The sequence below is a fragment of the Lissotriton vulgaris genome, chromosome 9, assembly GCF_964263255.1.
Source record: "Lissotriton vulgaris chromosome 9, aLisVul1.2, whole genome shotgun sequence".
Classification (NCBI taxonomy): domain Eukaryota; kingdom Metazoa; phylum Chordata; class Amphibia; order Caudata; family Salamandridae; genus Lissotriton; species Lissotriton vulgaris.
Window position 1 is genome coordinate 88,523,017 of NC_141697.1, and position 26,813 is coordinate 88,549,829.

A 26,813-nucleotide genomic window follows, 5' to 3' on the forward strand; every position below is an offset into this window, starting at 1 on the left:
CACCACCTTTGAAGGTCCATTACGTTGGATTCTGGGATATGGAGTCTTCTCTCACCAACGGACTTCCACACAGGTGTGCAACCAATCCACACAGGGGGTGGAGCGGGCTTGTTACAGCAAGACATAAGGAGGAGTTACTTTCAGCTTGTGGCAATATCGTTGGGACGCTTTGGGCGCTGAAGAAGGCAGGAGTCTGCCGAAATGCATTCGCCAGTTTCAAATTAAAAAGGCTTCCGACTGCATCCTCCTGGGTCTCTGCTTCTTTTTCTTGGAAGGAGGTTTGTGTGCATATATAGGTAGGTAGTTATAGTTAAAACCTAGTTTCCATAGGAAATCCACAACATTCTATTTGCAATAACTTTTGCCTAGTTTCCATAGGAAATACACAACATTCAATTTTCAATAACTTTGACGCCGGTGGACAAATCTTTGTGAATTTCTCCAAGAAAATGGCCTGCTCCGCTCTGCTCCTTCCCTGAAAGTCTGGGGTTGATTCGTCAAGTGGGGGCAGAGAAAAAAGGGGGGTCCCAAATTTTCATAGGGACCTTTAGCCAGAGCTACAGCTCGAACGGCTGAACAGAATTACACCAAATTTGGCAGAGAGGTAGAGTTCGGTTTGCAGATTGTGCTTTTTGATAAACAGTGTAAATCCGTACAGTAGTTCCTGAGAAAATCAAAAGTAAAATCATAGTGATATCTAGAGACAGAGTTCAGTAGTCTGTACCTTCCCAAGCACGAGCTGCATGCTGAATGGCTGTCAACTGTCTGTCAACACTCCAAACCAGGAAGTGTTGGCAGCCATCTTGTGCCTCGGTGGAACCGAGGCACAAGAAAGCAGTACATATGATGAGTGAGTACATGTATGAATGACTATATAGAACTGTTGGTGAATGAGTGGATGTGTATGTAGATTTTGGAATTACTGAATAGGTTGTTCTAACTGGTATTGGTATCTCCATTTGTCTGAAAATTTTAGGTTCTACTTTTGAATGTGTGTATCACGGATATATAAGTGTGAGAGGAGGTCTGCCACTCTTTCACAAGGATGATGTCATCAGTGATGTCATTTGAGATGTCATCAGTGATGTCATGAGTGATGTCACTGACCATGTCATGAGTGATGTAATATGTGATGTCATCAGCAGTGCATTGCAGGTGCGCAAGTTATAGTTAGCTAGACTAACTATAACGGGGGAAGGCGAAGAAGGAGAACAGACCGCTCGAATTCGGCAAGATGTTCCTTTATTTTTATTTATTGCCAAGTCTTAACAGATGACGCGTTTCGGGCGTGAAAGCCCTTGATCACATAACGGCCAGAGCAAGCTTTTCTCTATTTTAAATGCTTGTTTGTGCACTCCCACCAGCACCATGTGACTAGGTCATATGACCATAGACAGTGAGAAAATACTCTATAAACTCAGCATATACTGTCATTTATCAATATACAATTGCATGAATCCATCTGTATGTGAATTAATATAGCAGCCACATTATAAATCGTTATCATCACTGGATAAAATCCAGATATTTGGATAAATATAGCAGCAATATTAGCAATCTCTAAATTCACTGTGAAAATACAGGTAGTAACTCTAGTCCTAATCACAGGGCATAGAACATGGCGAAATGTATAGATCAAACATACGGGCTGCTAGTATATATATATTTATATAAATACAAACACATATAGATATGTGTTTTTGTGTTGAAATAAGTATATATATATATATATATATATATATATATATATATATTCACTGAAAAAAACCATAGGTTATAGACCATATATAGTTAGGAATTAGCATTTAGAAAACCTTGAAAATTCAATTAAAAAACCATAGGTTATAGACCATATATAGTTAGGGATTAGCATTTACAAAACCTTATTTTACTCACACAAAACCATTGAAATTCGCATATATAGTTAGTTGAACTAACTATATATCGCACACCCGCAATCCACTGCTGATGATGTCACATATTACATCATTCATGACATGGTCAGTGACATCACTGATGACATCACTGATGACAACTCAAATGACATCACTGATGACAACATCCAGTGACTGTATATTTCTGTAAAGTTAAAATATGTCTTACATATTGTAGAATGAGTGGATGTATAAATGTCTGGATGAAGGATTTAGTAGGTGCATGACTGATTGTATGAGAGAGTGATTAAATGTGTCTCACTGAGTGCATGGGTTAGTGATTAAACTGTCTTAATTTGTGCATCATTATATCTGTTGTTCTGTAAACTGCTGCATGTGTTGATCAGTAGCTATATGAGTAACTATATGGGTTATTGATTGGTTGCCCAAGTATTTGTATGGGAGAGTGAGTGTGTGTGTGGGGGTGGCTGGGAGGTGTGTGACTCTGTGCATAGATGTGTGAACAGTTGATTCACTAGATGTATGGGTTCAAAACTGCATGTGGAAACAGCTGTATGGGTGGTTGACTGTGTGCATGAGTGTATTGGTGAGTGAATGGATATGTCAATGCTACATGTCAAAGTAAGTACATATGTAAAACACAGTACATGTGAGAGTTGACATATATAAATTACTGTGTTTAAGAGCCAGTGAATGTGTGAGTGGCTGCATGGATCATTGAAAACTTGTATCAGTGATTGTATAAGAGAGTAAATATGTGTTACAATATGTTTCAATAAGTAAGGTGTGTATAACTGTATGGTTGAGGAAATGGAGGTGTGATTGATTCTTTGCATGACTGTCTAGGTGTATGAGTAACTCCATGGATGAGTGACAATCTGTGAGTGTCTGTTTTCACTGAGTGTATCTAAGGTTATATCAGAGTCTGTAGAGGTTCATCGTATTAACACATGAATGATGTCATCTGTGATGTTGTCAGTATTGTCATTTGAGTTGTCATCAGTGATGTCATCAGTGATGTCACTGACCATGTCATGAATGATGTAATATGTGACATCATCAGCAGTGGATTGCGGGTGCGCGATATATAGTTAGTGCAACTAACTATATATGCGAATTTCAATGGTTTTGTGTGAGTAAAATAAGGTTTTGGAAATGCTAATCCCTAACTATATATGGTCTATAACCTATGGTTTTTTAATTGAATTTTCAAGGTTTTGTAAATGCTAATTCCTAACTATATATGGTCTATAACCTATGGTTTTTTCAGTGAATTTCAATGGTTTTTTAATAGCAAATATCAAAAGATGTAAAATGTATTATTCTTTTAAATGAAAAATATATTTTATATGTTTTATATATAATTTTTTTATGCATCTGCCAAACCCTGACCTCTTAATAGTGCACTGTGGTGGAAATGATTTGGGCACTATGACTGGGGTTGGTCTGGAAATGCTTTTAAAGGACACCTTTCATCAATTGATGACACTTTTTCCCCAAACTGCCTTGGTATATTCCAATATATGCCAAAGACAGAAATGGAAGTGATCCAACCAATTTCCACAATTTGAGAAAGCACGGAAACATGTGAATAAATCTGTTTCTGCTTACATGAGAGACTATGGAATGGGTTTAATATACAACAATAACTTGCGTTACAACATTCAAGACATCTACAGAAGAGATGGTGTGCACTTCTCTGATGAGGAGAATAGAATATTCCTCCTTTATTTAAAACTGTGCATTGGAACCTACTTGTAGGTACCTAAATTAGCTACAGAACCCAATAGCTCTTTTCAGAGCTACCCTACCTCTGATCATTCAAAACGTTTATCTTTTTCTAACTTTTTTTTTTTCACCAAAGTACGCTCCCCGGTTCGCTTACTGGTCCGCAAAATTTTCCAATTTTTTTATTTTTATTTTTGCATATATCAGCGTCCTAAGCCCTCCTCAGAAAACCTAGAGGGTCACAAAGTGTCTACCGTGCCCCCTTCTACCCAATTCCGAACATTGTTTGTCCTTCATCTTGTGTCTCAATTCTACCGATACACAAAATGGAGGACTCCCGTAACGCTGCCGGTTCGCGTACCGGGGAGCGCACCGGTGAGCGCTCGATAAAAAAAGGTGGGAACGTAATTTACAGAAAAAACACTACAGACACTTTCATCAAATATAGAATAGGCCCTACTACATAGCAGTACCTACCATTTACCCAAATTTGATGGAATTCCATTGAGAAAATTATGCTGTAAGCCTGACTAAATATCCTGAGGTAAATTACCTAACAAAAACACGTATGAAGTGTTAGAATTGACAACCAATTAAAATGCTACTTTCAATATCTTCTATTATTTCATGACATTTGATTGGTTATGTACCTGAATATATATAAAGAAAGAGAGAGAAACACAGACATTTTGACTACTACTTCCTGAAGTACATATCAAGTGCATTTCAACTGAGAACTTAAACTTCTTTTTGAAAGGTAAGATGTTATTTTAAAAACTGAAGTATGTTGTGCACTTTAAGTTAATTAGGAAAACATTTTCTGATAGTTATATACTATCCCTCTGTAATAGTTATAGAATAAGATAGACTTCTCTGTTTTAGTTATGGATGGAGTTAGGCTTGTCTTGTATAATTAAGAATTTACTTAGGCTTAATCACATAATTTTTTTTATATTTCTACTTCCAGTCTGATACCATACACTGCCCAAAGATAAAATCACTGTTTAAAAAACCAAACTACCTGTCTGTACTTAAACCCAACAGTGCCCTATCTGTACTGATATATTTTTTTAAAATTCAATTTACAGCACAAAAATGGAAGGAGAGCGAAAAAATACCATCAAAATTGTTCTGGAAAGCAACAAAGATACAGAAATTGAACCCAATGACTCTGAATTCTTTGATGAATCACGGGACTTTGAACTTCTGCAATGTGTAGAATCAGTAGATTACCTGATTGAAAATGAGAACATTTCTGACAATCAAATATTAGAAGTTCTTTTAAATTTTGAAAACGAATCATAGAAATAAATTTATATTTAATAATTCAAAAATTGTTTGAGACATTATTCATTTTTATATGTATTTTTGAAACTAGTACCAAATTGATTATAATGTAAAATCAGACTTTAAATATACTGTGCAACTTTTTTGTGTTGCATAGTAAGTTTGCTCATAGTTACTTCCTTTCTCCCACTATATTATCTCCAATGCGTATTTAACATCTCTTTATCATCTCCTGCCTCCATGGTGTTTCTGCTTTCCTGACAGACTACGCTATGAATTCCATATACCACAATAACTTTTGAAACAACATGCAAGATATCTACAAAGGAAACAGTGTATTTTTATTTTTAGACTCTGCATTGGTACCTACATGTTAGTACTTAAATAAAAAAAATTTAAAAAAAATACAACAAAAAGAACAATCAATATACATACATTATTTGAACATTCTTTCATCCTATTTTCCCTATATTACGCTTCCCGGACCGCTTCCCGGTGCGCGTACCGAGCGCTCCCCCCGCAAAAAAAACGATAATAAAAATTATTTTTTTTTTTCCCCGCGGGGCCCTTTTAAAGCCCCCTCATCAAACGTAGGGGGTCAGGGAGGATGTACTCTGCCCCCTTATGCTCATTTCCCCCTTTGTTTTTGCCACATCTTGTGTCTCGATCCTACCGAGACACAAGATGGCGGCCCCTCCGGACTGTTTAGAATGTTCACAGTCACCGGGGAGCCAATCCGCTTCTCCTAGCGAAGTTCCGTTACGCGTCAGGTACGCGAACCGGGGCGCTAACCGGGACGCTGTCACAGATATATCTGTTTTTTAAAACGTTAATTTCTCAAAATCCACTGGAGCACATATTTTAAGACATAGCAAAGGCACGTCGGACAAACCATATCTACAATTTTGCCAAGTTTCGTGTAAATCCATTCAGCCGTTCGAGCTAAAAGTGATTCCAACCACCATATGGAAAAAATGAATGGGAAAAACGCATTTTGGGACCCCCCTTTTTTCTTGGCCCACCCTTGACGAAACCCCCCAAATTTTCAAGTGCTGCTCAGAAACAAAATGTGCCATTTTCCTGAAAATTTCAGCCAATTCCGTCCATAAACGCCAAAGTTATTCGACATAGAATTTTCAAAAATCCCATAGGAAAAAAATCCTAACTATATATACCTACTGGCGACCGCCAGTAGGTAATATATATATATATATATATATATATATATATATATATATATATATATATATATATATATATATATATATATATATATATATATATATATATATATATATATATATATATATATATATATATGTATATATATATATATATATATATAGTATATAGTGTGTTTTATATGATTTATGAATAATACATATTTAATAATAATCAAATAAAGATTAATTCAATTGATATATAGTATTAGGACGCTAGCTTAGCTGGAGCATCTGTGCGCCAAATAAAAACGCATAACATAACATAACATAACATATTAGATTTTAGTGGAATATATTTAATATATGTTACATTAAATGAATATATTTAAATATTTACCATTTACTACTTTAAAATCTATTTATATTACAAAATCTATTTTTGTCTATTTTTGAACAATATTAGTGTCAACAATATTTTTTTGCTGATATTTTTGTACTTACCATTCTTACTATAGGAGTACAATATTGTGGTAAACAATATTTTTCACACAATATTTTTTGCAATGATAATGTTTACCATGATATTGTGTCACTGATCCCTTTAGTAGAGATCCCCCTCTAGTCAGATGCCAAAGTCTGGAAATTATTTCATGTAGCTGTGGTACCTCATCTGGTTATTAGGTGTCCCTCTTGAGTCAGAAACAAGTGCTCAGAAGGATCTCAACATATTAATTTTAATCTAAACTGTTGCTATTTTTATGATTTGTCAAATTTTTGTAATTATAAATAAATATTGCAAAGCGGATTATGATAATTAGAGAAAATTGCGTATTTAAATAAATGTCTTGATTTTTATCAAATTGATGACACTCTACTAGAGATGGGTTTTATAAAATTCTACTGCTGAAAAGAAAGAGCATACTAGAGAGTGATGACTTCATAAAAGAGAGGCAGTCTATCAACAATCAACAAAGCAAGCTTCATGTTTAAAATGTTAGTCGCTGGAGCAGGCTATCTCGGCCATTAAAGTCCCCCTTCAAAGTTGAAGATGCAAGACGAAGGCGAGGGCCTTTAACAAGCGAGCGGGACTTTAATGCCAGTATAGCCCAGCTACAGAAGGCTATAAGACTATTAAAGCACACTTCCACTAGAGGGCAGAATGTTCTAACAAATAAAACAAAGGCCACAGGGAGCAGAGTTTATTGAAATCCCCTTGGGCTCCGTGAGGCCTATGTTCACAGCAACAGCTGTGATAAACAATATTGGAATGTTGGAGCTCGAGGCCTCTTAAAACCATTAGAAGCCTAGAGCACTCCATTGTTTTCAATGGAGCTCCCAACATTCCAGGCGGAATCCATTCCCAATACACAAGTAACACAAACAGGGTGGGTGAGCGGGAACGTACATCCTTATCAGTGTGGCATTTACAAAGTGCCTACGGTCAGCGCCTTTCACCGCTAAATTCACTATAAATAGAAGCGTCTTAAATGCTATCATAAGTCAACATATCTTATGCAAGCAGTTGTGAGCATGGAAGTCAGAGAGAACCTCAACTTGGCCAGAGGTTGTGACCTACAGATTCAGACAGATGTCAGCAGCAGGTGCTCATCCCACTGAGCTAAAGCATCAGTTCCAGCACCACCGTGTTTCGAATAGAAAAAAACAGGCAAATGGGCTCATCAAGTTCAAAAAGTGGCAATCTATATTATGATTTAATCTAATGAAAGTATAGTTCATGTAAAATAAGAAGTGACCTTTTTTAATAATTCTGATAAATATATAAATGAAGCTCCGCGTTTCCTCTAGGACACATTGTTCTTCTCCACTCATCTGTTTTATTCCAATTATAAAAACAAAAATAAGGGTCTGGAGAAATTTCATTCATTCAGAAATTTGGAATGTGTGGTCTTTTTAGGACAACTTCTGCTTTTAAGCATTTAAATTAGATTGCACTCAATTCCACTTTGCAATTAGTGTCCAAATATAATAACCCTGAAAGCTGACCTGCTTTTTGGAGACCAATGTATAGTGTTTGCGTCCACTCCCTTTTGTTAAGCAATAGATCTGTCATATCCCATTACATTTGAATCAATCTGACTCCAGCGCTGAGATCTGACAACCTGAGACAAATATTGACATTACCTCGAATTAAAATAATTGAAAAATCCACTTTCAAATGTCATCGCTTTATGCCGCCTGTCATTTAAATACGGCGTTTCCCAACCCTGCAAACTGGGAACATTTTCTGCTTTTTTTTTGTTTTGTTATTACAGATCAAAGGTTTTCGTCAACCTAAAATGAAGGTTGTTGCTGTCATACTGTTTTAAATTTTTTTATTTTTTATAAATTCGTATTTTATTTTACTTAGTGCATATTACAATGAATACGGATTAATTATGGCATTCTTCAGCATACAGAGTTGACATTATAAATCATAGCAACATTACAGTCATGCAACCAGGCAACAGTACATGAAGTGACTAGATGGGCACCAACAGGGACAGCTGGCATGTTCTCGCCTAAAATCACACAGTGTGAACCAGCAAATAACATGGCGAAACTGCCACACGTGACCATCCAGGGTGTTGTTTGTTAAGAGGTCACACTAGGGGGGGCCCTATGTGTGTCGAGGTCGTCCGGACGATGGAGGTATGCCACCAGGGGGGCCCAGATGTCATGCGGCCATCCGGGTAGAGGTCTGAGTGGGTGTGTATACCCAGTGATGTAGCGTGGCGTACCATCCCTTTATTGTGTAGTGGAAGGAAGGAGGGGTTTTCTGCTAGCTTTATTGATGGCGCATAAAGTGTGTCAGTAAGATTCCAGTATTTAGTCAAGTGTGTTTGGCAATGTGCTGCATCGGCAAGCCACACCTTAAACAATTGTGCTGGCTTCCGACCCCAGTGTATCGCCACCGTCTCCTAGCCAATACCAGTAGCATTGCCACTAATCGGTGACTGGCATCAGGGATTGCTTTGACATGCCTGAGCAAGCATGTGAGTGGGTCGGGAGTGAAGTCTAGGGAAATGGCGGTAGTGACCTCACAAACCACCTCCATAGGTCAGCCACTTTTAGGCAAGTCCAGGCCAGATGTATGAATGTGGCGTCAGGCACAGAGCATATCACGCAGTTGCATCAGCAGTCAAACCCATTATGTGTAGGGTCAGGGGACTGCTTTATAGTCTATGTAAAAATTTGAGGTGTACCTGTCTCAGTCTATAGTTAGGGGAGAGTCTTTCGGTCTACCTGCACTACACGGATGCCAGTTGCTCCCAGACGCACTTATCGCGTGCGCTCTTGCCCCGCTACAGGCAGTTTACTTAATTCAGGATGCCCTGCAACCCTTGCCTGATTTCCCAGCGGCTCCCTGGCGTTTACTGCCTCAAGCTCACCCGTCTGATTTCCCAGCAGCTTCCCGGCATTAACCGCCTCAAATCCACACGCGGACGGGGTCCCTTCTCCACCGCTCCGTATTTTTCACAATCTCGACATTCATGTAGCCCTACAGCCCTGATGAGTTACACCTCCTTCACGGTGTGACGAAACACGTGCCGGCTGGCTACTCTCTCACTGTACTGTCCATTATATGATTTATATAAAAAAAACTTTATTCATACGAATCTTGACATTCTACGATCGTTTTTGAAGCAATCACTCTTTATGAGTAGAAACCTTAGTCCTCATCCTCGGACTATTTAACACATGTGCGTGTGCACAGGATCTGTTCTCCTTCCAGTTGGTCCTGGCCTCCCTAGACCAGTTCAGGGGTGTTTTTCCCGAAGGGTTTGTGTTCCCCTGTCCTGCTTTGCACCGCGTGCATACTGAACACCGATCTCAGCCACAACATCACACTGCTTAGAGCGCCACTACTTCCTACTCTCCTAACACAAACCCAGTCTCCAACCAAAGCAGTATTGCCACTGGTTTTAGTTAGCCCAGTGGGCAGGTCTGCCACCCAAGCATATTGGGCATGTTCTGTGTTAAGTGGGAAGGCTGACAATGTGAGTGAATAAAGTCTTGTAATGGGTTTGCGAGGTGACGTGGTCACATGAATGTACTGAAGGGCTGTGTTGACTGGAGGGGCATGCAGGAAGTCTTTGCTAGTGTTCCTGCAGGTTACCCGCATTTGATAGTAAAGCAAGGTGTCCAGCGGGGATGGCGTAGTATAAGTTGTGTATGCAGGAGGGGGGAGAAACTGGCCATCTGGGTAGAGGTCTGAGTGGGGGTGTATACCCAGTGATGTAGCGTGGCGTACCGTCCCTTTATTGTGTACTGGAAGGAAGGAGGGGTTTTCTGCTAGCTTTATTGATGGCGCATAAAGTGTGTTAGTGCCAGTCTGTTTACGGATACACTCCCATGCCCAGCGAATGCACTCCACAGTGTTAATTACAGATCAGGGTGCCTTATACGGCATGAATAATGCTGTGTGAAGCGGCCATGGCGAGGCCTCATCGATTTCTGCCACCAAGTGCGACTGGAAGGATAGTGGATGTAGCCAAGAATGTAAAAAGCTGATACAAAATAGAAAAATACTAGTGAGCACACCTTTGTATTCATAAACACCTCCAAATTATGGGTCAATGAGATAGTCTGTTGTCCAACAATAATGACTAATTGACGTTCCAAGTACTACTGGAAAGGCAGAGTCCACATCATTGGATTCCTTCAATAGAAGTAATTTTATTTTTTTGTAGTTGTAAATCCAAAAAACAAAGCTGCCACTGAGCCAACATGTGTTTCGACTTCCCTTAGACTTTGTCAAGGCTGCAATACAAGATTTATACAATACTTGTATGATTACAAAATATAAATAGTAATCCCAGCAAAGAAATCATATGTACACTTAAACACAAGCTACAAAGAAAACAGTAGCTAATGTGCAGTAATAGGATCTTTAACATGTTTCCCAAAATAAGGCACTCTTCTTATAGTATGATGGGTAATTAACTAAAGATGAGACACTCAACACTGTATTGTTAACTACAGTTGTTATGTACATAGTCAAGTCTGCGGAAAAGATCTCAATCTAATTATGAAACCAGAGACGTTGATAGAAGATAAGTCGAATTAGTATGTATTTTGGATAAAGGCCCAAAAGTATCACCAAGATAGGCATACTAGGAAAAAGAACACCCAAAATTGTTGAAAGAATAGCTGTGAGAGACACTCCAAAAACCAATGGGTGCCTCCTAATAAATTATTTAGTGACCATTACTCCCAAAGATTCAAACAAATAAAAAAGGAGAAATAACACCCAAGAAATGGCAAACAAACTCTTGATCAGAATGTCTCATAACACTGCCACTATGATAACTATACCAGATGGAAGAGGGAATAATAATACATGACTCATCTGATAGTATCATAAATGTTCCAATACCTAATTTAAAAAGTAACAAGAATAAACATAAATGAGGCACTAACAATTATACATATACATAATAATACTCCCTAACAGTGTCATAAAAATTCAGTATGGAGTTAAACTTGGTAACTGGTTATAATCAACAATATATGGCTTACAAGACTTTGTGTTCATATTATTGCGCATTAACCACAAGCCAAAAGTTAACTGTAGGGTAGAGTGTGTAGATATAAAAAAAGGGAAATATATCCACATAAAAAGCAAAAAGTTACTGTTTTTGATGGCACCACCTACTTCTATTTTTCTATTTTGTATAAGTTTGTCTATACAACGATTTTGTTGTGTTGTTAGCATCTTTTGGTAGTAGGTGCTTGAAATAACTAGAGGAGCACCCCTATGACAATACCAGTGTATTTTTCATTGTCTCACACTATACTAATTTTGAATGCTAATATAAATTGACTGTCTGATGTGCTGTTCTATTTCCTTGTGTAAGGAAACACGATTACCTAATTTCTTGGAATACAATTTATATGGGGACTAGCACTCAGTTCTTTGACAGTGTGATCTGAAACTTAATTGTCTCGGAGGAATTTATGGTCATCATCTATTATAAATGGCAAACTTTGATGATGACAGAACAGGATATTTAATGATATGTTTTCAGGAGCTAGCATACAGGACAATAATCCCATTCCAGTCGAGACCAAGCCTCAGGGTTTGAAACAACTTTTTATTAAACTTGAAAGAATAAAGAAACAAGAACTCTCACGATGGTGGGATCTAACCACTTCGAAAAAGTACATTGAAATTAAGCAGGTGCCACGAGGTGTAAGAGTCATAATTTTTCCTTCTTTTGAAGATTTAGACCCAGATCTTCTAGGTGACTGTGAGAACCTTATATCCTCATCCTCTTATGGGATGACAGATATATTGATAAAACATGCCGAAAGAAAAAGGTCAAAACTCTTAGATGAGAGTGATATGATTGAAGGGGATCTCAAAGAGGCAACGTAAACAAATTATAAGATTTTAAAAGAAATGCTCAGTGCACATCAAAATTACATTAAGGACAAAAAAATACGGAAACTTAAGAGATGAAAACTATTAAAAAAGTGCCAGAATCTATACTTTTGCCAAACGATTTGATGACTACAAACCGAGAGGAGGACTAGGTAAACCCAGTAAAGTAAAACAAGTATCTTCCACGTCAGTAAGTGAGTCTGATTTATCAAATATTGCTATTGGAGTAAGTGACAATAGAAGTGAAACACACATAAATGAAGTTGAGAGTTGTAATCCAGGAATGGGCTCATCATCTTTTTTAGACAAACTCAAACGCTACAGGAAGGTTTCCAAAAGAAGGATTCAGGAGGAAAATAACAAAAAGAGGGGGGAGAAACAGAAGGCAATCAAGACAAAAGAGTGCTCAGATCGGCCTCACGTCCTCAAGTCCTCAAAAAAACTAAATGCTGGAGTGAAAGATAATCCCAATGCATCAGAGTAGTATTTGTTGTCCCCAGTGAATAAAAACTGAAAATGTTTTAATTGTTAATTTTTCTAAACATGAATCATCTTGTGCTGAAATTTCTGTACTACAAAAAGGTTTGAGTTTTTATCCTGTGTCCAAACTTAATTTTACAAAAGTACATATTGATCTCTTTAAGTATGCTCAAAAATTGAAATAAAAAAATATTCTTTGATGAAAATGACAACCATGTCAGATACCAATCTATACTGTGACTAAGAGTGATAAAACCATTAGGGACATACAGGATCTGCAGATGTTGTTATCAATAGATGAGAGCTTTGGAGCTGCCCCTAGTATGGGAGAAATCTTGCAAGATCTAGAAATAGATGTGAATTTGAATTTGGACAGCGGACTAAGGACTAAATCTAAATTTGCACCTATATTACCTACTGATAATATGATAGACTGCTTTTATAAAGAAGTCACACAAGACGTATACAAACTTGAAGACAAATGTCAGAAAAAAACGCAAATATCTTAAAGATAATTTGAAAAAAAACAGAAAGGGCAGCACTTTTGAAACTCACCGGCTATTCTGATGTAGCAATAAAAGAGGCAGACAAAGGGGGCAACATTGTTGTAATGGAGTTAGAGCTATATACTAAAGAGATTGATAAACAATTGACTGACACTGATACATATATTACCGTATCTACCAATCCAATCAAAGAGGTAACATCACTCATTGAGAAGACGCTAAGCTTTTATCTTCTCTCTGGCTAATTATCGGATATGGAATACAAATACATGCTTAATATGACACCTCGAGCAGCTTGTATATATATCTTGCCAAAGATACATAAAAATCAGACCACCCTGCCTGGTAGACCAATCATTTCAGGTACAGGGTCTCCAACAGAAAGAATCTCAGAATATATAGACATTTATCTCAAATCAATTGTACGAGGTTTACCATCGTTTATGGAGGACACGAAAGATCTATTAAACAAACTTGAAGACTTATCATGGTGTGACGATTTTACCAAGGTCACACTAGATATTTGTGCATTATATACATGCATCCCACAGTTAAAGGGTATGGAAGCTTTGACATATTTTTTGTCAAAAAGTAATGCAACACTTTATGAGCACACACAAATGGTTTTAGAACTTACTCGTTTGACCCTCAATAATAACTATTTCCTACATATTGGGATGTGGTTTAGGCAAGCATCTGGGTGGCTATGGGAGCGAATTTTTCACCATCTTTCGCAAATATAAATATGGGATTTTTTGAAGAACAGCATTTATGGAAGAAATGCCCCAATACTATGACGGGCTTGATGATATATTGGGGACGTTTCATAGATGATATTCTCACGATATGGGGTGGTGACAATGGAACCCTGTCTGAATTCATCGAATACCTGAACAATAATGATTACAACTTGACTTTCACACAGAATAGTGATAAACAGCAAATAGATTTTTGGGACATAACATTGTATGACCAAGATAATAAATTGGAAAGTAAACTGTATTGGAAACCTACTGCATGCTACAAGTGCACATCCAGCTACACAGTTGAGAGTCATTCCATATGGTGAAATGACGACACTACGAAGAAATTGTAGTGATGATAGAGTATTTCATCAAGAATTGACAAAGATGAGAAATCGATTTCTCATTCGGGGCTATGACCATCTTTTCTTAGACAAAGCCCAAAATAGATTCAGGAATACTAAACGCATGGATCTTTTGAAGAATAACAGCAGGAAACAAAATAAAAAAAGAGAGAAGATTGTGTTCATTACACCATATAATGCTAAAAGTCATGATATTTATAAAATATTATACAAACACTGGCATCTTCTTAGATTGGACCAAAGTCTAGATAAATACACCACCACTAAACCACAAGTGATGTATAGTAGGGGCAAAACACTTAGAAACATACTTACTCCTTCTCTGCCGAAGAACAACACAGCAGGAGAATTACATAACTGGTTACCTTAAAAACCTGATGGCTTTTTCAATTGCACGACCTGCAACATTTGTCAACTTGCTATGGACAAAATAATACATTCTGTTCCAACACTGGACAGACTCATCAAATTTGCCAATTTATTAACTGCAACACTAAATTTACTGTCTACTGCATTGTCTGCCAGTGTGGTTTGATCTATGTTGGCTGTACAATTTGACCCCTTAAAGAACGTGTTCAAGAACACATTAGGGCAATTCGAAACAACAACAGGAATGACTCTTTAGCGGTCCACTACTGTCAGGAAATCCCTGCACCGACAGGGAAAAGACATCCGCGACTTCAACGGACTACAACTCCCAGAAGGCCAAGCGGGAGGAGCGTTATGCAACTCAAGGTAATGGTTGCATAACGCAATTACAACACGCCTATATAGGCGGTACCGGAACGAAGAAGGGTGTCGGATATTCTAGTATCCACACGGCCTTCCACCAAGCTGTTCCTGTGCCCCCGCAGTGAGAAGAATTCCCAGCAGGATCCTAGGACAAAGACGGATGTGGGTCGAGTGAGTCTCCCCGGGCCGCTCTTTGTTAGTCCGCCCTGTTTCTTCTCGGTGAGCCGCCAGGAAGGCTTCCTTGCCGCTTCTGACTCGGACGAGTCGAGAAGCCTGTCATTGTTATCGGACGCGGAAAACTTTGCCGCCGCTGACTCGGAGGAGTCGGGAGTCCCCCACAGGGGCAATCGCTGGTGTGAGCCGTAGCTCCCAGCCTGTCCCATAACTACGGGAGACTCCAGCTGTTACGCACACCAGGAGGTGTTTGCCGTGTATCGGCTGTAGAGTTTCCAACGACGATCGAGCGGCTGCTCTCGTCACCAGCTTTTTGCATTATTTGGACAACGGAGACGCATCACCCGGAGGTGAAGCAGCGTCCCGTTGTAGAAGAGGAAGAGGTCGAGCGGCTGCTCCCTTCAGGTCGAGACCCCGGCTGGGTGTCTCCCTGACTCCTCTGTGGAATAAGGTCGAGCGGCTGCTCCCTTCAGGTCGAGACCCCGGCCGGGTGTCTCCCTGACTCCACGTGTGAGAAACGGCTGTTTCCACGATTCCCTCAAAACACATCGAGTGGCATTGCCGGCTACTGTGTTTCTGCCCTCTGTTGGCATACACCGGGACCGGCGTATTTGCAGAGGACGGGGTAGCGTATACTGGCTGGAGGTGACCAGTGACTATATACTATATTGATTTCTTGTATATTGAAATGCTATACAAATAAATCACCAAACATAGAACCGTGTCGTGTCCTGTTTTGTGGTGTCTGTGGCGACCCCGAGACCCCCAGGTGTTACAAAATATCCGACCTAATAAACCTTAACAGTCTCCTGGTCGTTTACGGACATGGCAACACTGGACGACGTCCTGGCCGCATTGGCCGCAATGCAAATAGAACTCGCGGCCTCAAGGCAGGAAACCGCAGATGTGCGGGCTAGGCTGGATGCCATACAAACAGACCCTTTAACGCCCAGCGTTTCCCTCACGACACAGAGTCCATCGGTAGTGGTGGAAATGCCGGTTGCTATTCCCTTGGCAACCCCGGAGAGATACAGCGGAGACCCCAACACCGTGCAAGTGTTCCTTACACAGGTAGCCCTGCATTTGTCTTGCAAGCCTAAGGCATTCCCGACGAGCCAAGCCACGGTGGCTTTTCTAATATCCTACTTGGCTGGGAACGCTGCACAGTGGGCTGTACCATTGGTGAGCCGTGACGACCCCATCCTCTGTGACTGGGGGGCTTTTCGCGAGGAATTCCTCAAGGTGTTTGACAGAAGGGCAGACTCATACACTGCAGACCGCGAGATGTTGGAATTAAGACAAGGGTCTAACGATCTAGTGCAATACCTCAATGCGTTTCGCAGACTGGTGGCTGAAACCAAGTGGCCAGTAGCGAAACAAACTGTGCTGTTTCACCAAGGGTTGTGTGACGAGCTAAAGGATGTGGTTGCTCAAATCGACCCACAACCCAAGACGTGTGAGGGCCTTATCAACCTGGTGTTGAGGTTGGATCACCGGATGAGCGACAGATGAGGCGACACTAGAAGAAAAGGGAAAGCTCTTCCATCTTATACAACGGTGGGAAGTCCGGAACCCACGGCCCCGACCAAGGGGGAACCCATGGACATTGGTGCCATTAGAGCAAGTCTCACGGCATCGGAGAAGGAATCCCGCCGTAAACAGGGGCTGTGCCTGTACTGCGGCAAGAAGGGACACTATGTCCGGGAGTGTCCGGCCAAACCCAAAAGTACACGATATAAGAACAACCGGTCGGTGACAGCGGTGTTGGACGTCCCGGCGGAAAACTAGAGGACTCCCAGACCAACGAAGGGGCATCTAGGAGTCACGGTTACATCCCTTCACTGTCTAATTCTGTGTCCAAGGGACAAAGGCACTTGTTCATCACAGTGCACGTGGGAGTGCACGACCAGTGGGTACCGGTGGTGGCCATGGTGGATTCGGGGGCGACAGGCATGTTCATGGACATTAACAAGGCGAACAGGCTGGGGCTGGTGCTTCTTCCCAAAGCTGTTCCAGAAGACGTATACGCCGTGGACGGAAGACGATTGGTGACCGGGCCCATAGGGCAGCACACAGGGGGTCTACTGATGAAGTATGGACGGAGTTATCTGGAAGAGATAGACTTCAACATAATCAGGGAACCTCCTTACGGGGTCATATTGGGACTTCCATGGTTACAGAAGCATAACCCGTCCGTGGATTGGCCTACGCATTCCCTTGAGATGAAATCCCCGTTCTGCCGGTTTCAATGCGGGAAGAAACAGGAACAAACCCTCACAGATCCGACAGGAAGTCAGACGGTAGCCACAGCAGCTGAAAAGAATGTTATGCTGCCCAGAACTTATCACAGATACGAGGATGTGTTTGATGAAATGAAGGCGGAGGTGCTCCCTCCACATCGAATATACGACTGTCAGATTGATCTGGTCCCAGGAGCCAACGTGCCCAGCGGCAGATTGTATGCGTTGACAGAACCGGAAAACGTGCATCTCAGAGGGTATCTGGATAAACTCTTGGGGCTGGGTTTCATAAGACCGTCCAAATCCCCCGCCGCCTCACCGCTCTTCTTCATTCCGAAGGCTAACGGGGAGCTGAGGGCCTGTGTGGACTTCAGGGAGTTGAATGCCATCACCATAAAGAACCGCTACCCCTTACCACTCATAAGTGTTCTCCTGGAGCAGGTCAAGAGGGCAAGGATTTACACCAAGTTGGATTTGAAAGGGGCTTACCATCTGGTGCGCATGAGGGACGGCGACGAGTGGAATACCGCATTTAAGACACGGTTTGGCCTATTGGAGTACCTCGTCATGCCGTTCGGTTTGTGCAACGCACCGGCCGCCTTTCAGTATTTCCTGAATGAGGTGTTTCGGGAGGAGATGGATAGATACGTCGTGGTCTACATCGACGATATCCTCATTTATTCAGACAATGAGGAGGATCATGTACGACACGTCTCGGCGGTACTCCAGAAGCTGAGGGAGAATATGCTGTTCTGCAAACTCAGCAAATGTGATTTCCATGTCACATCGGTGGAGTTCCTGGGAGTGATGCTGAGTCCGAACGGACAAGACCAATCAATCAATCATCGCATTTATATAGCGCACTACATAACCAGAGGGTCTCAAGGCGCTGGGGGGGGGGGGATCTGCTACTGCTCGAACAACCAGGTCTTGAGTTGCTTCCTGAAGGCGAGGTGGTCCTGGGTCAGGCGGAGGTAGGTGGGGAGGGAGTTCCATGTCTTGGCGGCGAGGTAGGAGAAGGACCGTCCCCCTGTGGTGGCTCTACGGATGCGGGGGATGGCGGCGAGGGCGAGGCTGGTCGATCGAAGCTGGCGTTTGGGAGCGTAGAAGTTGAGGCGGCTGTTGAGGTATCCTGGGCCTTGGCTGTGTAGGGCTTTTTGTGCGTGGGTGAGGAGACGGAAGGTGATTCTCTTGTTGACCGGGAGCCAGTGCAGATCTCTCAGGTGTCCGGAGACGTGGCTGCGACGGGGGATGTCTAGGATGAGTCGTGCAGAGGCGTTCTGGATCCGCTGGAGTCTCTTCTGGAGTTTGGCGGTGGTTCCAGCGTAGAGGGTGTTGCCGTAGTCCAGACGGCTGGTGACGAGGGCCTGGGTGACCGTCTTCCTGGTCTCGGTGGGGATCCACCGGAAGATCTTACATAGCATGCGCAGGATGTTGAAGCACGACGAGGAGATGGCGTTGACTTGTCTGGTCATGGAGAGGGAGGAGTCCAGGATGAAGCCCAGGTTGCGTGCGTGGTCTGTTGGTTTGAGTGCGCTGCCTAGGGCGGGGGGCCACCAGGAGTCGTCCCAGGCGGAGGGCGATGATCCCAGGATGAGGCCTTCCGTCTTATCTGAGTTCAGTTTCAGGCGGCTGTTCTTCATCCATTCGGCTACCTCTTTCATCCCTTCGTGAAGGTTGGCTCTGGCGGTGGCGGGGTCGTTGGTAAGGGAGAGGATCAGCTGGGTGTCGTCGGCGTAGGAGATGATGTTGAGGTTGTGCTGGCGTGCGATGTCTGCGAGGGGGCTCATGTAGATGTTGAAGAGGGTTGGACTGAGCGAGGAGCCTTGAGGGACGCCGCAGATGACTTCGGTGGCTACTGATCTGAACGGAGGGAGGCGGACTCTCTGTGTCCTTCCGGCGAGGAAGGAGATGATCCACTCCAGTGCCTTCTCCTGGACTCCGACGTTGCTGAGGCGTTGTACTAGGGTACGATGGCAGACAGTGTCGAAGGCCGCGGAGAGGTCGAGGAGGATGAGGGCCGCTGTTTCTCCGTTGTCGAGCAGTGCTCGGATGTCATCGGTGACTGCGATCAGGGTGGTCTCGGTGCTGTGGTTGGCCCGGAAGCCAGACTGCGAGGGGTCGAGGGATCCGTTTGTCTCGAGGAAGGCGGCCAGCTGCTTGTTGACGGTCTTCTCGATGACTTTTGCAGGAAACGGGAGTAGCGAGATGGGGCGGTAGTTTTTGAGGTCGGTGGGGTCAGCCGATGGCTTCTTGAGTAGAGCGCTGAGTTTGGCGTGTTTCCAGCTCTCCGGGAAGGTAGCAGTGTCGAAGGAGGTGTTGATGATGTCCCGCAGGTGGGGTGCGATGACAGCGTCGGCCTTGTTGAAGACGTGGTGAGGGCAGGGGTCGGTCGGAGATCCGGAGTGGATGGAGTTCATCGTGCGGACGGTGTCTTCGGTGCTGATCAGAGTCCAGGCGCGGAGGGTGGTGGTGGGGGGCGGTGGTTCGGTCGTGGTGATCGTAGGTTGAGTGCTGAAGCTGTTGTGTATGTCCGCGATCTTGTTGTGGAAGTAGGAGCCGAGGGAGTTGCAGAGGTCTTGCGAAGGGGTGATGTCGTTGTTTTCGGCGTTGGGGTTGGAGAGCTCTTTGACGATGTTGAAGAGTTCCTTGCTGTTGTGGGCGTTGTTATCCAGTCGTTCCTTGAATGCAGTTTTCTTGGTGGTGCGGATGAGTTGGTGGTGTATTCGGGTGGCGAGCTTGAGGGCAGTCATGTTGTCCGGTGTTGGGTCTCTGCGCCAGGTTCTTTCGAGGGCTCGGCAGTTCTTCTTGGAGCTCTTGAGTTCTTCGGTGAACCATGGGGCTTTCTTGCTGCCGGGTCTGCTGGGCGGGGTCCTCAGGGGGGCGAGCTCATCTGCGCAGTCGCTGATCCACTTCGTGAGGTTGGTGGCCCCCTGGCTAGGGTTCGTTGTGGTGGTGGGAGGATTCATGCTCAGGGAGGACGCGAGCTGGTCGGCTGTGATCTTGTTCCAGTTCCTGCGTGCAGCCTGTTGCTGGTGGTGGTGGATCGTGGTCCTTGCGAAGCTGAAGTGGACGCAGCTGTGGTCCGTCCAGTGGAGTCTGGTGGCGTGGCTGAAGGCGATGTCCTTGCTGGATGAGAAGACGGGGTCGAGAGTGTGTCCGGCGTAGTGGGTGGGGGTGGTCACCAGTTGCTTGAGACCCAGGTTGGCGAGGTTGTCCAGCAGGGTGGTGGTGTTGCGGTCGTTGTTGTTCTCCAGGTGGAAGTTGAGGTCCCCTAGGAGGATGTAGTCAGCGGAGCAGAGGGCGTGTGGGCTGATGAAGTCGGCGATGTCTTCGCTGAATTGTGTGCGTTGTCCAGGGGGTCTGTAGATGTGGGTGCCTCTGAGGGTGGTCTTTGGGTTGATGTGGACTTGGAAGTGCAGGTGCTCGGCGGTTGCGAGGGTGTCATCGGTGTTGGTCGTGATGCGGATGGTGTTCCTGTGGATGACAAGAGATGGCGGAACGCAAGATCAAGGCAGTAAGAGAGTGGCCAACCCCCCAAGGAGTCAAGGATGTCCAAAGCTTTATTGGCTTCGCCAACTTCTACAGGCGATTCATCGACGGCTTCTCGGGGCTGGTGGCACCGATCACACAACTGCTAAGGAAGTCAGCTGAGTTCGTGTGGTCTCAAGATGCACAGAAGGCCTTCGAAGCCTTGAAAGACGCCTTTGGCAAAGCGCCCGTGTTGGCACACCCGGATCCGTCCCTTCCCTATGTAGTAGAAGCAGACGCATCAGACGTGGCCATTGGAGCTATATTGTCACAGCGCAATCCGGACACGGGATTGCTTCATCCCGTGGCATTTATGTCCCGCAAACTGAACGACGCTGAGCGCAGTTATCATATAGCAGAAAAAGAGCTTCTCGCCATCAAGGACGCTTTCTCAGAGTGGAGACATTGGCTGATGGGGGCCAGGCATGTAGTGACAGTGTACACCGACCACCGGAACCTGCAGTTCATGACAGCAACAAGACATCTTTCTCCTCGGCAGTTACAATGGATGATATTCTTCGCTGGATTCAACTTCCACATTACCTATCGTCCTGGGTCAGAAAACCGCAAGGCCGATGCGCTGTCCCGACAGTCTGCTGTCAAGGAACCTCCACAAGAGATGGTGCATTCAATCATTCCCCCGCAGATGGTGCTGGGGGTGATACAACCAGACACCTTCCTTAAAGGAATCCGGAGAGGGATCTGTTAGTTCGCTTGGAGGAGGTGGCTACATAGCCACAAGGAATGGCAAGTGAGAGACGGTATACCGGTAAAAGGCGGATGCCTACTGATACCCACGCCTAGACTGAGAAAACAGGCGTTTGAGTGGTGTCATGACTCCCCCAGTGCGGGTCATTTGGGGTACGAGAAGACGGTGGCCAGCCTGGGACGCCATTTCTGGTGGCCAGCCATGAGAGCAGATGTCAAAACATGGGGACAGGCCTGCACCACATGTGCTACCATGAAGACGGACCACAGCAAAACCCAAGGGCTCCTTCGTCCCCTTCCTACCCCGAATAGACCATGGGAGAATATTTCGTTGGACTTCGTGGTGGGTTTACCAAGGGATCAAGGAATGACGGCGATATTAGTGGTCGTGGACTACTTGACTAAGATGGGGCACTTCATCGCATGCAAACAGGTACCTACGGCAGGAGAGCTAGCAACAGTACTGCTAACTAACGTGGTACGTTTACATGGACTGCCCGAGGTGATTGTGTCGGATAGGGGGTCGCAGTTCACGGCACAATTCTGGAAGACGTGGTGCTCTGCGTTGCACGTCCAGACCGCGATGTCCACCAGCTACCACCCCCAGACGGACGGCCAGACGGAACGCCTAAACCAAACTCTAAAACAGTATCTGCGCTGTTTTGTGGAGCAGGGGAAGGAGGAATGGGTCGATCTGCTCTGGATCGCGGAGATAGCGTACAACAATGCCACTCACAGTTCGACTAAAGCATCCCCGTTCTACAGCAACTATGGTCATCATCCGAGGTTCTTGCCCTTTGTCCATCCACTTCGAGAGAGCAAAATACCTGCCAAAACGATGGATTTGGGCCCAGATCTTTGGACTGCGGTGAGTGTGTGACATTGATCCACATTCGGTCCATCACCTGTTGTGTTTGCATATTCCGCCCTAAGTGCGCTGGGGATGCCCAGACGTGGGTCCCAGGCACTCCACACCACTGGAGTCAAGCTAGCCGGGCTGATGAGAGGTGTTACCTCGAAACCGGTCCGGTCCTCGGATGCTTGATTCCGTTCTGGGAAGGACATGGCTTTTGTAGTTCGGACTGGACTGTTCCCATGGGGCACAGGGTCAGAGCTGATTTGCATATCGCCATTGTCTAACCCAGGGTGGTGTGGAGTGCAAAAAAACGATGGATTTGGGCCCAGATCTTTGGACTGGGGTGAGTGTGTGACATTGATCCACATTCGGTCCATCACCTGTTGTGTTTGCATATTCCGCCCTAAGTGCGCTGGGGATGCCCAGACGTGGGTCCCAGGCACTCCACACCACTGGAGTCAAGCTAGCCGGGCTGATGAGAGGTGTTACCTCGAAACCGGTCCGGTCCTCGGATGCTTGATTCCGTTCTGGGAAGGACATGGCTTTTGTAGTTCGGACTGGACTGTTCCCATGGGGCACAGGGTCAGAGCTGATTTGCATATCGCCATTGTCTAACCCAGGGTGGTGTGGAGTGCAAAAAAACGATGGATTTGGGCCCAGATCTTTGGACTGGGGTGAGTGTGTGACATTGATCCACATTCGGTCCATCACCTGTTGTGTTTGCATATTCCGCCCTAAGTGCGCTGGGGATGCCCAGACGTGGGTCCCAGGCACTCCACACCACTGGAGTCAAGCTAGCCGGGCTGATGAGAGGTGTTACCTCGAAACCGGTCCGGTCCTCGGATGCTTGATTCCGTTCTGGGAAGGACATGGCTTTTGTAGTTCGGACTGGACTGTTCCCATGGGGCACAGGGTCAGAGCTGATTTGCATATCGCCATTGTCTAACCCAGGGTGGTGTGGAGTGCAAAAAAACGATGGATTTGGGCCCAGATCTTTGGACTGGGGTGAGTGTGTGACATTGATCCACATTCGGTCCATCACCTGTTGTGTTTGCATATTCCGCCCTAAGTGCGCTGGGGATGCCCAGACGTGGGTCCCAGGCACTCCACACCACTGGAGTCAAGCTAGCCGGGCTGATGAGAGGTGTTACCTCGAAACCGGTCCGGTCCTCGGATGCTTGATTCCGTTCTGGGAAGGACATGGCTTTTCTAGTTCGGACTGGACTGTTCCCATGGGGCACAGGGTCAGAGCTGATTTGCATATCGCCATTGTCTAACCCAGGGTGGTGTGGAGTGCAAAAAAACGATGGATTTGGGCCCAGATCTTTGGACTGGGGTGAGTGTGTGACATTGATCCACATTCGGTCCATCACCTGTTGTGTTTGCATATTCCGCCCTAAGTGCGCTGGGGATGCCCAGACGTGGGTCCCAGGCACTCCACACCACTGGAGTCAAGCTAGCCGGGCTGATGAGAGGTGTTACCTCGAAACCGGTCTGGTCCTCGGATGCTTGATTCCGTTCTGGGAAGGAAATGGATTTTGTAGTTCGGACTGGACTGTTCCCATGGGGCACAGGGTCAGAGCTGATTTGCATATCGCCATTGTCTAACCCAGGGTGGTGTGGAGTGCAAAAAAACGATGGATTTGGGCCCAGATCTTTGGACTGGGGTGAGTGTGTGACATTGATCCACATTCGGTCCATCACCTGTTGTGTTTGCATATTCCGCCCTAAGTGCGCTGGGGATGCCCAGACGTGGGTCCCAGGCACTCCACACCACTGGAGTCAAGCTAGCCGGGCTGATGAGAGGTGTTACCTTGAAACCGGTCCGGTCCTCGGATGCTTGATTCCGTTCTGGGAAGGACATGGCTTTTGTAGTTTGGACTGGACTGTTCCCATGGGGCACAGGGTCAGAGCTGATTTGCATATCGCCATTGTCTAACCCAGGGTGGTGTGGAGTGCAAAAAAACGATGGATTTGGGCCCAGATCTTTGGACTGGGGTGAGTGTGTGACATTGATCCACATTCGGTCCATCACCTGTTGTGTTTGCACAGCAGAAAGAGTGGCACACATCAAGGACATCTTGTTACGCTCCAGGGCCTTCTTGATTGAAGCTAAACAGAGGTATAAGGCTACAGCGGACAGAAGAAGGAGACCTGGACCGATATACCGGCCTGGGGACCACGTTTGGATATCTACACGGAACATGAGGTTCCGCAAGAACAGCGTCTTCCATCCTAAATACATGGGGCCTTACAGGATCACCAAGTGTATGGGTCCAGTGAATGTGAGGGTATGCCTACCCCAGACATTGAGAATCCATCCTGTGTTCCATGTGTCGCTGCTCAAACCAGCCTCGAACAAAGAGAACACGAAGCCCAGACCGATAGTGGTGGAATCGGAGGTGGAGTATGAGGTTGCAGGTATCCTTGCTTCCAAGTGGCTAAGGGGAAAGTTGTGGTACCTAATTGCCTGGAAAGGATATGGACCTGAGGAACAATCGTGGGAGCCGGCTGCAGGGGTGCACGCACCGCGCCTGGTTTCGTTGTTTCACCGTCGCTTCCCTTCCAGCGCAGGCCCCGTGGGGAGATGCTGAGGGAGGGAGGATGTACTGTCAGGAAATCCCTGCACCGACAGGAAAAAGACATCCGCGACTTCAACGGACTACAACTTTCAGAAGGCCAAGCGGGAGGAGCGTTATGCAACTCAAGGTAATGGTTGCATAACGCAATTACAACACGCCTATATAGGCGGTACCTGAACGAAGAAGGGTGTAGGATATTCTAGTATCCACACGGCCTTCCACCAAGCTGTTCCTGTGCCCCCGCAGTGAGAAGAATTCCCAGCAGGATCCTAGGACAAAGACAGATGTGGGTCGAGTGAGTCTCCCCGGGCCGCTCTTTGTTAGTCCGCCCTGTTTCTTCTCGGTGAGCCGCCAGGAAGGCTTCCTTGCCGCTTCTGACTCGGACGAGTCGAGAAGCCTGTCATTGTTATCGGACGCGGAAAACTTTGCCGCCGCTGACTCGGAGGAGTCGGGAGTCCCACACAGGGGCAATCGCTGGTGTGAGCCGTAGCTCTCAGCCTGTCCCATAACTACGGGAGACTCCAGCTGTTACGCACACCAGGAGGTGTTTGCCGCATATCGGCTGTAGAGTTTCCAACGATGATCGAGCGGCTGCTCTCGTCACCAGCTTTTTGCATTATTTGGACAACGGAGACGCATCACCCGGAGGTGAAGCAGCGTCCCGTTGTAGAAGAGGAAGAGGTCGAGCGGCTGCTCCCTTCAGGTCGAGACCCCGGCTGGGTGTCTCCCTGACTCCTCTGTGGAATAAGGTCGAGCGGCTGCTCCCTTCAGGTCAAGACCCCGGCCGGGTGTCTCCCTGACTCCACGTGTGAGAAACGGCTGTTTCCACGATTCCCTCAAAACACATCGAGTGGCATTGCCGGCTACTGTGTTTCTGCCCTCTGTTGGCATACGCCGGGACCGGCGTATTTGCAGAGGACGGGGTAACGTATACTGGCTGGAGGTGACCAGTGACTATTTACTATATTGATTTCTTGTATATTGAAATGCTATACAAATAAATCACCAAACATAGAACCGTGTCGTGTCCTGTTTTGTGGTGTCTGTGGCGACCCCGAGACCCCCAGGTGTTACAACTACAATAGTATACATCAAAATTCAGAAGTACTTACTATAAGGTTTCATAGAATAGCAGTAGCGGAAGTAAATTCCAGAGGTGGGGACCACACATTAACCCTCAGAAAATTGGAATCGTGGTGGCTCATTAAACTCAGGTCTGTGGACCTGGGATTATATGTGGACAGGGAGTTACATGTATTTTTACAAGATTGAGACTCTCCAGGTGACGGTATTGACATCTTTTTACATGTATTTCTCACGAGATTGAGATCCAATAGGTGATTGTATTAACATCTTTTGCAGATTTTCGTCAATAGTGGTACTCAATTCAAGTAGAGAATCTGAAAAGTAACCATGTGGATGTTTCCATTGCTGTGTG